Source organism: Rhea americana, unplaced genomic scaffold, assembly GCF_003343005.1.
Source record: "Rhea americana isolate MKP2758 unplaced genomic scaffold, rheAme1 scaffold_72, whole genome shotgun sequence".
NCBI lineage: Eukaryota > Metazoa > Chordata > Aves > Rheiformes > Rheidae > Rhea > Rhea americana.
Window position 1 is genome coordinate 2,215,039 of NW_028186890.1, and position 15,444 is coordinate 2,230,482.

Genomic DNA, 15,444 nt, shown 5'->3' on the forward strand with positions numbered 1-15,444 from the left:
TTCTGTGATTGCAAGTTAAAGACCTTCAGTACTTAGTGACTTGAATAAGACAGCTTTCTGCACACCAGCAACGCAGTATAGCCCTAAGGTTCAGAGTTTTATAGCCCAGTTCTGAGGCTTGTCTTCACCTAGGTGGAATTCATGTATAATTACAGTTTACTTTTGGAAAGGTATGTTGTTACATAGATTATTAACAAGAATTATTCAATTTTTGCATATAATTCTGTACATGAAAAGACATTTAAGCCCAAATATTACATTAACAGAGCTAAATTTTGTAGCTGCACTTCCCTACTAAATCATATGAGAATGCTGAAGTTCCCAGAGCCAGAAACTAAGAAATCAGCATCTTCCAGAAAATGATGGTTTTTTGTTTAGGTAATATGACTGTATTGTAAGAGTAATAAGCTTTCCTTAATTAATTTTAGTAAACCTTAATTTCTTCATATGTCAGTGAAAGTTGGTTGAAATACAGATTTGGAAATTGTAATCTGAACTGCTGGAGGTTTGTCTGTCCTTAACTTTTCTTTGAACATAGTCAGATGTTACTGTTCCAATAGATGCAGATCATGTACAGTTTTCCAGCCATGAATATGAGTATGGAGTAGGAACTCATACTCCCTTTTCCAGAATTATCAGCAATTCACTAAAAAGTACAAAGGAGTATTAGCTATAAAGACACAACAGGTTCTTTGGATGCAAACACGTGTAGCTGGCAATACTGATGCATTCATTATATTTCATGTCCAGGAGGCAAGACAACTGCTGAATTTGCACAGTCTTAAAATCCGCAGAGCTTGGACTACTGCATGGATCTTCACTGTCGCGAGCACCTCTGAGCTATTGATTTTTTTCCATCTATTTTTAAGAAACTAAACTTATTCCAAAAAAAAAAAAAAAAAAAAAACACACACACCCACATGCACACACACGTAGCTGTAGTTAGTCTATCACACATAACATAGACATTTAATCTGAATGGATGATCCTTCCTACACAGAGTTCCTACTGAGGGTAGAAAAACTCTCTAGAAATATTGTTATTATATTACTTTCCCAATGGCAAATTAGACACCCTCTGAAAGTTTACCGGTCATTTAACAAGAACTGTTTCAGTATTATGAAGCTAATCTTCCAAAAATCCTTCAAATAAATTCCAGTTTTGACACCATCAAATCTTCTTTCACATTTCCTGTCATTGATAAAGCACTAAGGCTAAAACCACATGTGCAGTGAGAGTCTCTAAGGGGGAACATTTTCAACTTGCTTTTATAATTGAATTACAGCTCCTGATTATGACAGCAGAGATTACTTGAATGAAGGCGCATGAGTCTGTCCTATAAATATCAGAATTGTAGTTACAAAAATGAAATAAAAAATGCATAGCTGATTTGACAAAGTATCTTTCTCTTTCTTTCCTAAAACTAGTTTTCAGATGCATTGCTGTAACTCCCACAGCTCCCAAGCAGCACCAGGGTCTTCCTATGCTGGTCAACATACAAGTACAACAAAAGAGCTCCAACAAAGTAGCTATTTGGGCAAGTATACTCTAGCATATCAAAGTATATGTACACCCAGGAAAAAATAATTTCTAGGGTCAGGATTTAAAATGGTTGTTGGAATAGGTGATGCTGTGTACTGGACAAGCTTTGATGGTGCCCGTGAATGCAATTTGATTCATAACTGGATTCAAATGTTTACACCACTGGGTAACTTAAGGGGCTCTGGTTCAGGAGGAAGAGGGAAGTGAACCATTGTAGTTGGTATTCTGAATACATTGCAGCAGTTTACCCTACAAATACATGCTGCTTATTTAGTATCTAATGTAGAGGAATAAGCCAACACTAATGGTTGTTACTAATTAGATTTTTAAAGAGCTCACTGGGAATTTGTAACTAAAAATTACTGTGCCAAACTCTAAAGATCTGGCCATATTTTAACCACTTGACTGTGCGACTGAAGCAGGCAAAAACAGTCTCAAAATATAGCATTATTATTCAGCTGTGTTACTAGCTACTACTCAATGTTAATTATGCATTAAAAGCAAAGAGTGTTATTTATGACTGTTCAGGGTAATATTTATTTATTTATAATGTATACTGAGGCTTTCTGACAGAAGGCTGCTTTGCATATATTCCATAATTTCGGGGGGGGGAGGGAAAGAAGTCCCCAGATCTCATTTGAGAAGTATAGCACTAATTTCTTCCTGTATGCTAAATTTTAAGTGGTCACTGAAGCTCATTTTCTGATCTGAGACTAAATATAGATGAGAGATATTCAACCACTATTTAAAAGAACAGAATGACATGTAAATCTGCTGTGCAAGTGTCACCAACCTTGACCACTCCTGACTAAAAGTTATGTATGAAATACCTCCAACACCTTCCCCCTCACTGAATTGCACAGGAAGATGCATGAAACTCTACAGGAATTCGTGCAACCATCAGTCAACGCATCTTTCACAGTGAAATGTCACAAAAAGCAGTTATATTTTTTTAAAATCTCTGACAAGTTTGATTTTTAGCACAAACTTATTCTGGTCACTGTCAGGCTATTCCTGACAAGGTATATCAGTTACTACTGAAATTAAAGTTAATACAATAGCATTCCAGATGTTAACAGGGCAGACTCTGAAGATTACAAAGACTAATAGATGTCAACATCTGGATCATCTGTACTATATTCAAAGGTATATTCAAGGGCTGTGCATCAAAACTATTAATCCTCAATAAACCAGGAGCAGATATAATTTACCCAGTTTCAGAAGTATATGAGCCAGAATCACATTTAATACAATTACAGGATGGCAAGAATTGTACACATGTTACTATATATCCATAGTATGCATCCACATTGTATATCATGCAACAGCAGATAGCTCATGAGAACTTTAGAATAATCACAAATTAACAAGAAACAGCCATTTAGGTTTATTCTGCCTATGAGAGTAAAAGATTTAAACCTCAAATCAAATGGCTTTGGACTTCTGTAAGCCAGTACTTTTTAACTTAACAAAACCAATAAATTATCTGACAAAAGGTAATAACAAATACTTGTTTTTTGCCATAAACTGAGGCCAGTTTAGGAAGAGCAGTGATTTTGAACAGATTGACAGTTTTAAGAATGTCCCTAGTCGCTTCACATCATGAATCAAACATACTTACTTTTTCATACCTACTTTGTCTACTCCTACAGGAGACAGAAATTTGAAGAAATAGCTACTGCTATTTGTGAAGTTTCTGCCACGAAAAGTGGAGAGAGGAGGACATCGGGTATCTCCCTTATCTCTAACAGAAGCCTTTGCACTTTAACGCTCTTTTCTAAATCTGTCTTCACATCACGCCTCTACCTCTGCCTGCCTTTCACTGTCAGGGTGAGTTTATGACCTGTCAAAGGACAGTTCACTTCACTCTTCTACCGCACCAGACTTTTCCTAAAGAGTAGCCAGATTTAGTCTTGCTAAGGTTATTCCAAAAGGACAAGAAGTTTTCTCTCTCCAGCACTCTTTTCTGTTTTTTTTTTTTTCTTTCTTTCTTCAAATGCTGCTGCTTGCATGAGCGACACAACCCTTGCTACTCAGTTACTGTGAAAACTTCTCAGCAGACCTCTAACCTCTCTTTTGTACAGAGAGAAACAAGACGACTGTGATGGGACAGCTGAGACAGCATCCTTGTGCTTTGTTGTGCCAACAGTTTGACTTGCTGTAAATCCTTAAAATGAGCAGGTTGCAATATGGAGGAAAAGGAATATTATTCCATCAAACTCCACCGTAAAGCAAGTAGATCAGGAATGCTGGAGGAGAAACTAGAAATTCTTGCTTGATAGCTCTTTGCCCATAGGATTTCAGAGGCAGCTTACAGAAAATTTCTAACCTTGTAATCCCCAAGATCTATAGGGGTAATAATTTTCCACTCATGCAGACAAGTAGGTTTATGCTAATAACACTTTAAACCTCCCTGCAGAATCATGGTAATAGCTGAATTTGCTGCATACATCCTCTTTTTCTTGTTTCTTTCCCCCCCCCCCCTTCATGCTATAAATAGAATCACAAAAGAGATTTCAATGTCATTCGCATACAGCAGAAAGGGATTGATATTACGTCCAGCTGAGTTATTGTGAATTTACAAAGGGTAAGGAAGCAAACAATTTGGCTTTCAATTTGAGGTATTATGATAAATGCGACCTGTGTGTCTAGTTAAAAGCTAAATTTTGAGAAGTTTCTACACATACAATTCTCATTAGGTATGACTGAACTTTGGATGTTTAGCCATGCCAGTCAAATTCAGATGTTTTAAAAAAAGGTCACTAAAACGTCAATAGAAGTATGTATGCTACCCAAATTTCAGATCTTGAAATAGATGGGTTCACATCACAGTCAGTACCATGCACATCATTGACAGCAGGTAACGTGAATAAAAATGTCAGACTCAAGAAACCTTCAAAGTTTACTCTTTTTTAGGCTTTTAGACCTGAAACACATACCATGTTTTTCCACTTTGGAAAACACAAAACAAGCAAAACTAAGATTAAAATATTTTTGTACTGGGGTTGCATCTTCTCCCCTCTTCCTGATGAGGAGTATTTCAAAAGAGAGAGAACATTACTCTACCCGCAGGCCTATAAAACTCCGTAGGGCAGCTGTAATGTACAAGTTGTTACACTAGAAGGATTTATGTAATTCACAACTCTGCTTCACAAGACAATCAAATTCTAGTTCATAAATAAAGATGAATTTAATCCCATTCCTAATCTAATGCTCCCACTGGAGCATTAAAAAGTGGAAATTAGACTATACCTTTCCAGGCATCTCCTAGATTTTTTCTAAGGCTGGACACCTCTCACAATCTTTTGATTTAACATGTAGGACAAACAAACATGCTCCCAAGAGAAATGTCACCTATGGATTAAAGTATATGTGAAGTGTACCAATAATATATTGCTTAGAATAAACCTACTGCTGTTTGAGAGATGCTCAGCTGTGTTACAATTGACAAACATTTTCAGAAAATCAAATATTTATCATTTCTGGAAGCTAAGATCAGTGAACGCACAACAGTTTCATGACACCCTCCCCACCGCCCCAGCAATTAAATTCTCTGTACTCATCTGCCCTGGCCCTTTATATTGCAGAGTCCCCCAAAACTTCCTTTTGCAGTGGTGTGGAGCTACTAACATGAGCCCTGATACAAGGAATGAGATGACCCCTGACTGTGTTCATACAGCTGTTGACTTTCATCTTTCTTATCCTGTGTATTTATACACCACCTGTATACTCCCTAGCTATAATACTTTGCTACCCTTCTCCTCATACCTGAGTAACCTAATCATGACAGTGGAGCCCCTTCAACTCTCCCAGCCCTGCAATTCTGCGTGGACATCCTGTTCTCCACTCCCTCCATAGCTTATTTTTGGTTCTCATCTGTCAGTAAGGTAGATCCCGTTCGTTTCCCTTCTCCTTTTCCCCCAAGCAGGAATACTACTCTTCCCCAAAATGCAAACATGTTTCTCAGTTCTTCATTTGCCATATATTTCCCCACTTTCTTTGCTCTTTCACTGTCGTGCAATCTTCACTCCTCTGTTTTCTTATTAATTGACTCCAAAGCTCATAACAGGGGTAACTGTTGATTCCTTTTCCCTTCACCACTTTTAGGCTCTCTTCAGTATCTCCAAAGCAGAGTGTTTATTCTCCAAAACATATTTCTCCACTGTCCTTCACAACTTCCTTAACGCAATGCAAACTGTGTCCTTTCTTTTCTAATTCCTTAATCCTTGCTTTTTCATGCCATTATTGTCCATCAGGAAGTTAAAACATTTAGGTGCCAAATGAGCCTTACCAGTCATTGAGTAGTTCTGACTACAAAGAATGGCTAAGGTGCTTTAGCAGATAGCTGCTAAAAAGGTGGTAGAAACTCCATTTCCCTCCTATTTTCTTCTGACTTGATTTTTGAGTGTCTGGGATAAATTTAATTTTCTGATACAAGGAAATACATGAATTTTTTTAGTTTTCTGACATTAGGGAATATATTAAATGGCTAAGCAGTGTGGTAATGTCTGATAATAGTCTATATCAATTTAGAATACTTGAACAATTTAACACAGGAGAACTGAGTAAAGTGTGAAAGAGGTTTACAATTAGCTCTGAAAGAAAGGATAAAAAATGAACATTAAGTTGCTGAAGGGACCAGAAAGTTTTTCAAGAGTTAAAAATGCATCATCCTGGGGGCCATAAATCAATACAAATTCTATTACCACAGCATATAAAAAAGAACATTTCCAAGATGTTCAAGAATCTGAGACAAATACAAAAATATAGAATCCACTAAGGTATGCTTTCTTTTCCTCCGCAAAAGGAAATTTTTTGCAAACACATTATGTGTAAAGTTCACAAGAGAGTTAACAAGCAGTCGTGTTCCTAAAAGGACAATGCAGCTTACAGCACAGGTTTACACAAATTCATTTTCCACTGAATCATCTGTAAAGCAGAAACATATTAATACACTCCATATTTTAATGTTAACAGAGCCAGATAAGCTTTACAGAGCAGTCGTCTTTAATTTTCCCTCACTGTGTCTCACTGTCAGCTGTCTTCCCTTGGTGTCTAATTAAATCTATTCAGAGTTAAATTAATATTAAAAGACCAATACAGAAATATAAGCCATTGTTAATTCTTTTTGGCCTAATACATGAGTCACCTCAAAACATTTTCAATATGTTTAGACTAGTCCTCTCATCTGTATTGTTGTTGCATTCCTCATCACAACATATAGCTTCTCCACAAACCTCAAACTCCAGCTTGCCAAATCCTGGCTTCAACTCTGCAGAACCCTCCCTAAACTCCTTATGCCCTAAATCCTGGTTCTGATAGATTTGCTAAAGATGCTGTCTGACCTATGAAACTCCTGTATCCAACTCCTGGCCTTTAAATGTTGCAAATTACGTCAGAGTAAGTATGAGCTTTTGGTTAGCTCATTGCTTGCTTTTAAATTTAGGTAGACTGCTAGATTTAAAGGTAGAGCTAAAAAAACTCCTTGAATTTAATTTCAATGAGAATGATGAGGGAAGAGTGTATTAAACGACTCAGTTTGCCAGGCCCAACTTCTAAACTACTTCTCCTAAATTTCAATGCTTGTAGAGAAACATTGTTTAGACAACAGGATAATTTGTATTCTCTAAAGGGTCTGAAGGTCCTTTTATTTATTTATTTTTGCCTTTTTTTTTAAATACAAAGTTGGTAATTATCTCTTGTCAAAGAATCATTTTTCCAAGATGGGTGCACAAGCTTGAAGTACTTCAGAAACACAAGTAGACAAAAGCAGTCTGAAATTCTATCATAATACAGTGGTTATGGCTATAATAGTAACCCTTTCCCTGAAAGAACAATCTTTTCTGTAGTTGAAACCTGGTTAAAACACAAACAACTCTGGCTTCGTCCTTGGACTTTAGCAACAATCCAGCCATTCCTGGGAACGACCACACTGTAGAAGATAGCGGCCACAGAAGACTCCTGTCATGAGATGCATGAAGCTTTGTTAGCTACGTCTATAGGTTTGTAGCATGAAAAGCTATTTATGCAATGACAGTAATTACACTTCCCTTTTACCATATCTTGCATAGGGAGGGAACCTGCACTCTGTCAGATACTATGTCATTACTTACTCTTTACACACATATTGCCTTTTTCATTCCATGCACATATATATATATATTCACCTTCTCAGGGCAACTAAAAACTTCAGAAAAATCATGTAAGAACATAAAGTTAGGTAACTTAAAAATAAATAAAATCTCTGATTTTTTCATTATTATTTTCTAAAATAAAAATAAGCCATGCTAAGTTGCTAACAGAGGGAGAATGAGAATATTTAGTGTGTGTCAAATAGTAGAAAAGTAGTCTCTGCAAGGCCATAAGGTAAATACACAGATTGAAATTCACAGACTGCATTCACTGCAGTTTTTCTGTCCTTGAACTTTGCCACTAAATGGGAAGAATGTTGACCACACATACTGTACCTAGAAGATACATAACAAGAGCAATCAGAAGCACTTACAGGCCCTTCGTGACGGGGCAGAGTGCTGGGCCACAGCTTTCATCAAGCTGTCTGAGTCAAAGAAACTCGCTTTGGATGTTGAAGAGAAACTGTAATGTTAAGGGTTTTATGAGCTTTTTTTTTTTTTTTTAAACGTTAACTGCTTGGGAACAGTAAAAAAAAAAGAAAGAAAAAGAAAGAAAAAGAAAAAAAAGAAAGAAAAACAGACAGGCACGCTACAGAATCTTGTATGAATGTCTAATTTGCAGCGATGAAGAAATAGAAGAGCTGAAAGTTATTACCTGAATTCTCAGGGAAATAAGGACAAAACAGGTTACTCTGAAGGCTAATCCCTAAACATAATCCAAATGAACAAAATGAAGATAACAGGCTGCATACTACAAATAAAATGTAGCCCAGGGGCAGACAGGCAGCATGAAACATTTAGCCCACCATAGGACACACACCTTTCGGGTGAAGAGCTAACCAGTAACATAGATCATATCTCTTGCCCAGCAAATAGGTATGTGACCGGGAAGCCAGATGGCCACAGCATCCATCAATTCCACCAGGCTGGCTGCCTCTTAACCGGCCACTGCACGATGCTTCTATCGATACGTTTGCCAGCAAGTACATTGCACTATTGCATCCTGGATCCTTGCCTGGCTTAGGGATTGGCAGACAGCACGTTAGGGGAAAATGAAAAAGAAATGGGAGTGTGGGAAGACACAGATAAAGATAAGGAACAAAGTAAGGAGCACACAGAAAGAGAAGTACTGTTGTGGAAAGGTAGAGCACTTAACTTTGGAGTATTTGAAGGTTTACTCCAACATAAATTTAGAAACCATGACATAAAAGAAGCTTTATTGACATTTACAGCTTTTAACGGTGGTACAAAGCACATTCAGAACATGAGGACCCTTGACAATGGAACAGGTGATTCTCTCTCATTCTTTTCCTGAAACCACCAAAACTAAAGCTGTCATTCCTAAGCAGTGAGAAAAACAGGATATTTAGATTTTTTCCTAGTACCAGATCAGGACACAAAACGAAAGTTTTTCCAGTTCACACAGCTGTAGACTCATTAGGGAATCAAATAATGAGATGTTCTTAGAGACTAACTTAAGGCACTGTAACAGAATATTCTCTGGTGGTTTCTGAGAAATACAGTACAAGAAATAGACACTGGGTAGGGAAGTCTTAGGCTGCCTATCATTTCACCTCTGTAAGAGCACAGACAGATGTAGATATGGCATTTGTTTTTGAACATTTGATCATGAAATCTTAAACATTCTTTAGCCTCACCTTTAGGAGTTGTGAGATTCAGTACTACTTATTAAAAAAGGAAAACAAACAAAAACCCACCATCACCACAAGCTATGCACACACTAAAACCAAACAGAAAACATCTGCTGATGTTCCAGGGGGGAAAAGCATCAGATACCACAAAACAGACCTCTACCTTGAGCTAATAAGACACCTGTGGTAGCCCACTGCCTTCTAGGAGGTCAGCCCTACCACCTCTAAAAGTTTTGTTTAGCCTACATTATTTGGTGACACAATATATGCAGCACAGCCTCACAAACCGTTCTGTCAACACAGCTGAGAAACTACGCAGCAGCTGCTAGAGAAAACATCACGAAACTACACTGACAGCAGCAGCAGCATCTACTTGCCTGAGTGACTACCACAAGAGCAAAGAATGGGCAAGAACAAAGTACTCGCTTTCCACACACATGGTAACGTCAGGCACTTTGGGGAGTGAAGAGCTAGCTAAACTACCCTACAGATGCAGTACCCTGAAAATGGGCTTGAAAATGCTGGTTTCTACCCTCATCACAGCAGTCTTGTTTGTCCTACAGACTAAATGCTTTTTTTGTCCATTTGTTGAAGAGATATGAAAAGACATGCAATTCCCTCTCAAGTGAACAGCTCAGAAGTAGACTATGGCAAAACTTCCCTTCCTCATTTTCACCATTTTCCCAAAGCAGCAACTTCATACTACCTGAGCCTTTCTTACCTTGAAGGTATCAAAAGTACTTTTGCCATTTATTCTGCTTACTCGTTCCACGAGGACAGAGCGACTCAGCAATGCCCCGTTCCTGTTGCCTCAGTTGCTCTGCATCACAGGAGCCGCAGGTTTGGTCAGGGCCAATGAAAACAGGCTTAGTTCTCCCATGACATATCTGTACTTTGGGTGAAAAGCTGACTTTACAGCTGAGCTCTTTGGATATAATCCTACAGCACAGTTTCTCAAAAGGAGCATCCTCTAGTGTACGTACACAGTGTAGTACCCCAAATATTATGGTCTGTACATGATTACTTGATATTAATGTGCATCTTCATACTCAGTTTCACTTTTTTCTTAACCTTAGTCCAATGAAAAAAATCTTTCTTATTTTGTTCACAGAAAAAAATAGACGTCCTTCCCTTGCAGATTTGTCCCAGACTCTTATTCACTTCAACCTTAACATAAAGCACACAAAAAAGTCTTTCACAAACAGTAACGTTAAACTTTAGCCAGGAATAATCACCCGAAACATTGTGATTCTGTCTTTTTGCAGCTTGTCTCTGTATTAAATCAGGTCTCAAATAATTTTTTCCCTGATAAAGCTCCTACAGTTTCAGTTTCGTTAAAGCTCTAGCTCATCCAGCTCTTTTTGGTTGTGGGAGGTCTCAGGGCAGGAGAAAAGGAGTAAAGTAGTTTAGCAATACATGTGACAACCACTTCAAGGCCATAAATCCTGCCAAAGTACCACAGAGAATAATGATCAGCCAAGACTTTAATCATCAGCAAAAGCTAGTTCAGAGAATAAGGAGGGTCCTAAGGGTAATAGCTGTAAAATGAAAGTGTCCACTGAGAGCATTTGTTTCATTACAGACAATTGAGCCATTTCTCAACCTTGTTTATCTTCAGCTTTTCCTGTTAGTCCAGAGGGAGAGTAAGGAGTATTATTCCCATCTCCTTTCACAGAAATAGAGAGAAAATACCAGAAACACTTGAAGACAGACAATGTTGCTTTCACAGATCTGGTTATGTGCCCCTTTTTGGGGGCAGACTTTCAGGCTGGATGGCAATGCATGGTCCCTTGAACTTTGAAGAATCTGGCTGAAACCCAGCTCTGTTCTTCATCCAGACCGCTCAGCACGCTCTGGATACCCTGCCACCCATTTCTGGGTGCACAAACTCCCAGCACCATTGCTAAGATCATCTCCTACAATCCTGTTGCACCCTGAGCCTTGAGCCAATCTTTTGATTTAAACACTCCCTGTCCCAGAGCACTAGGGAAAGGTGACAGATGTGCAAGATATTTCACATGGGTCAGTTTTGCCCAAGCTTATCAGTCTTTATTTAGTAGTGTGTGGAGAAGAGAGTTTTAAAACACAGAATTTACAAATTCTCTGCTTCCATTTCCCTGACTCGTGGTTTGCCTTTTAGAAATTCCCTCTGGCGCAGCTCTTCCCTACTGATGTGGATTACTCCTGCCATTAACTCCCCTCTCACAGATATGCTGTAAGAATACCCAGCTCCATTTCTACATGGCTCCAGGTTTCCTGTGCTATTTTAAAGAGCTCACTTTAACTCCCCTACAAGTTGGTTTCCCCTTACTTTCTCATACCACTGTATTTGCCCTCCAACTTACACAAAAGTCAAACTGAAATTGAAAGGTTTACAAAAACCTGCCTCTTCAGCAAAGCTATCAGAACCACATATGTCAATAGACATTTTATAAAAAGACTATTTTTTCATTTAATTTTGTTGATTATTAGTTTTTTATAATTTGAATTAATGCTTGGAAGACCAATTCAACACAACTCAATTTGTTTACTGATTATGGTTTTGGTCCAGAAAGGACTAGGACTGATCAACATTTTGAACCTGCACATAGCCAATATTTAGTCTGCTACAGTACAGTGTCAAGTGAAATTAAAGATTAGTAGTTCATAGTATATATGACTTATAGTTCACAGTATAGTTACACTCTAGCTGTAAAATAATCATACAGAGAGAGCAAGAGTGCGCATGCACACGCTTCCCAGTATTTTAATCTCATTCACCTATTTTAGAATGCAATGCATGAAATAAAATTACTACTATATTGGTCCGAAAATTCTTGCAGAAAGATAAGAGATCTTACAGAAGCATAATAAGCTCTTGCTGGTAAAGGTAAAAGTCATTTTTGTTTTTTTAAATAAATTGCAAAGTCAGAAGGTCAGAGGCAGTTCAAGCAACCCCCTTGACAGAACTCCTCAAACCTGAGGAGTCTCATTCAGTCCATAATAAAAAAGAAACATTCATAAGTAGGTACATTAAAATAGATAGTAATAATAAGTACATTTAAGTAAAATATCCCTGGTCAGCATAAAACAGTCTAAGAATATCTATCATTTGACAACTATCTCAGCTGACTACTGTTGTTGTGTGAAGTTGTTGGAGTGTGTGCATTTCCACTAGGTCCTGATTATGTGAAGTTATTTTTTCACACTTTGAACCAAATTCTGATCTTGTAAGGAACTTGATCAGTTGAACAACCAGGTCACTTCCATCCATAAAGGAGGATCTGTAAACAATTTTTCTACCTGCTGAAGTTCAAGGTAAAACATTTCCACTGTAATTTGTGAGAAAAATGTAGACACTTCCCATTAACCAAAAAGTCAGTTAGAAAAAAGAAACAGACTAGTTCAGCCTAAGCAACTATTTCTTCATTTCTTCTCCCCTCTCCATTTTAACTGTTTCCTAGTGTAACTTTTATTAAAATTTGAAATATAAAATCATGTATTTGAAAAAAAATGGAAAGCATGAAAATAGGATGTTTGCATAACAAATTATTTCAGTAGTAATTCACTAAAATTAACTAGTATTTTTTAAAATAAGTATCAAATGAAAAAGCCCTGACCAGAGCTGGTTATGAACCTGTGTCTTCTATATACATGCTTTGGAATTGCAAGATGCGTTCATTTTCTGCTCTAAACACAGTTAGTCACTAATTTGGAGGGGGGGGGTCCTTTCTTGTGGAGATCTGTGCTTTCTCAGAACATGGCAAAGTAGACAACTGCTTCAATATTCAGTCCCACTGAAGAATAAGCAGAAAGGAAGACCTCTAATACAGGTTTTCTAACCAAAACCTATTCCATCAATGACTGGTCACAAGTTCTCCCTGCCCCGTCCCTCTCATCACCATCCAGTTGCTCATCCCTGTTCTCTCCCAGCAGTTTTCCATTTCTTTAGGTGTGCTGAGTGACCAGTCCCACATCCTGTTGGGAGAGAGATGAGGTAGAAACCTCAGCCATAAGACCTGGAAGAGTAGCTGAAAAATCACTAGGGGAGCTCTATGGCTACTTTAATTCACAATGAAAAGTAAGGAAGTTATATTTGGTAAAAATGTCCCACAAGCCTGCTACTATTTTAATGACCTCACTAGAAATTAGGCACTGTGGCACCTTCTTGCACAAAGATAAGCTGTTCCAAATAATAATAAAAAAAAAAAGTCACATCTCTCCAAAATGAGCTTTTTTTGAAAAGCTTTATAATATATCCATACAACTGGTCATCACTTCCTTGTGCTCTTTTCTCTTACACAATAGGCAGAAAACACTATTCTCTTAAAGACAAACTACAGAAGACCACGTAATTCCAGTTCATAGAATATTATATAGCATGCCCCAGCAATACTTGTGCATGCAAAGTCACTTTAGATTTAGGAGAAAATTATGGAAGGGCTTGATTTTTCAGATATGCTTTTAGGAGAAATATCGCTCAAAAACCATGATGAAATTCCTGATTTTGAGGCAATTAGATAGAAATCTTCAGGAGTCACCCCTCTCAGATCATATTTTATGCTTTCATAGCAAGACTTCTGATATACCTAGGTCAGTCACATTCCCCACCTCTGTCCCAAATTGGCACAACCACTTTAAATATTTTGTCATAGGGTCTTGTCCCGGCCCATCACTTCAGAATATTTAGAACGTTAAATAATCATTTGGCAGTAAATATTTTATAATAAACACTTACCTTCCCTCCAGCACTGCTGAAATTGAGCTGATTCAGGGCAGAACATTGGATCTTCTTCCTGTCTCCTTGCCAAAGTGAGGATTTCCTCGTTTAAAATGGTCTGCTCTATCCCTGCAGCTGGGTAAACTATCAGAAGCTACAGATAAATCCTACAGGCTACCAAATCTTTTCATGGCAGTACTAATTCATTTAGTCCCCCCCACCCCTCCATACTTGTCTTTTAAAGATTTGATGCCTGACTAGCGTTTGGAGTAAAGCACCTACAGCTGCGCAGCCCAGCAGACCCTCCCGCTTTGGCCAAACGTTCGCAGTGCTGCCCCATGACCGGGCACAGCCTCGAGCAGCGCCCTGGCAGCACCTCGCTCCACTTCGTGTGCTACAGGAGCTGTATTTCCAGCAGCAGGCTCGCTTCAAAATGTGCGAGGGAACAGGCACTGTAAACAGGAGTGGTGTGGAAGCCTTAATGAGAACCCCAATCCTAATCTTCTCCTCTAGCAATTAGTCATACAACAAGCAAACCAGGCCCACTGGGGGTATGCATCTGCATGAAATTTGGATAAAGCTTTTAGCCCTCGATCTCTGTGGATCTGATAATTCATCTTTATATGAGTAGAAAAAGCACTCAGTATACTGTAGGAGAGAAAACTCAATGCAAACATTCAAAATACAGGCCAAAGAGGTGCCTTCACATGACAGCTGGAGAAATTTTCTTTGAGCAATGAAGTGACCATCGTATTATTCATATTATTACTCATATTAAAGCTGCAACAGAAAGTTACTTCCAAAACTGAAAAGTTGGTGTACGCATAACAGCTACTTAAGGAACACTATAAAATTACTATGTACGTATGCAGCTATGTACGTATCCAACACATTTCCTTGTGTGTGGTAAGTTACAGTAACTTAAACAAAGCTCACTCTTGGATTTATGCATTTTCATAGTGCAATGTACTTATCAAGCATCTGTTAAGCACCWTGCAAGCAGGGCAAGGCTGAGAGAAAGCCCACAGTGCTGTGATTCTCACAGAACAGAGATGAGCTCGGAAAGAGACCTTCATTTTCCATAACTGATCACTTAATGTAAATGTCAATATATAATATAGCCATAGTCAATATGGCTATATAATTGATTTTTAAAATAAAGGGATTCTGWAACTTAAAAAAAAAAAATCACCCTGATGCTGAGAATTTGCAAGAGTCCTCTACTTATGACATGCTYCTCTGCTACCATCCAGCCAGCTCAGTGAAAGCTGGGGAAACTTTGCAGCTGCAGAGGATAACCAAGGCAGCACTCAAAAATTCCAGAATCACTTCTTCACAACCTGGAACAAATTTTGACAAAGCCATCTGTACAGTTATTGCAATAACGCTTTCCTAACTGGCAAACACTCAGGAATAACAA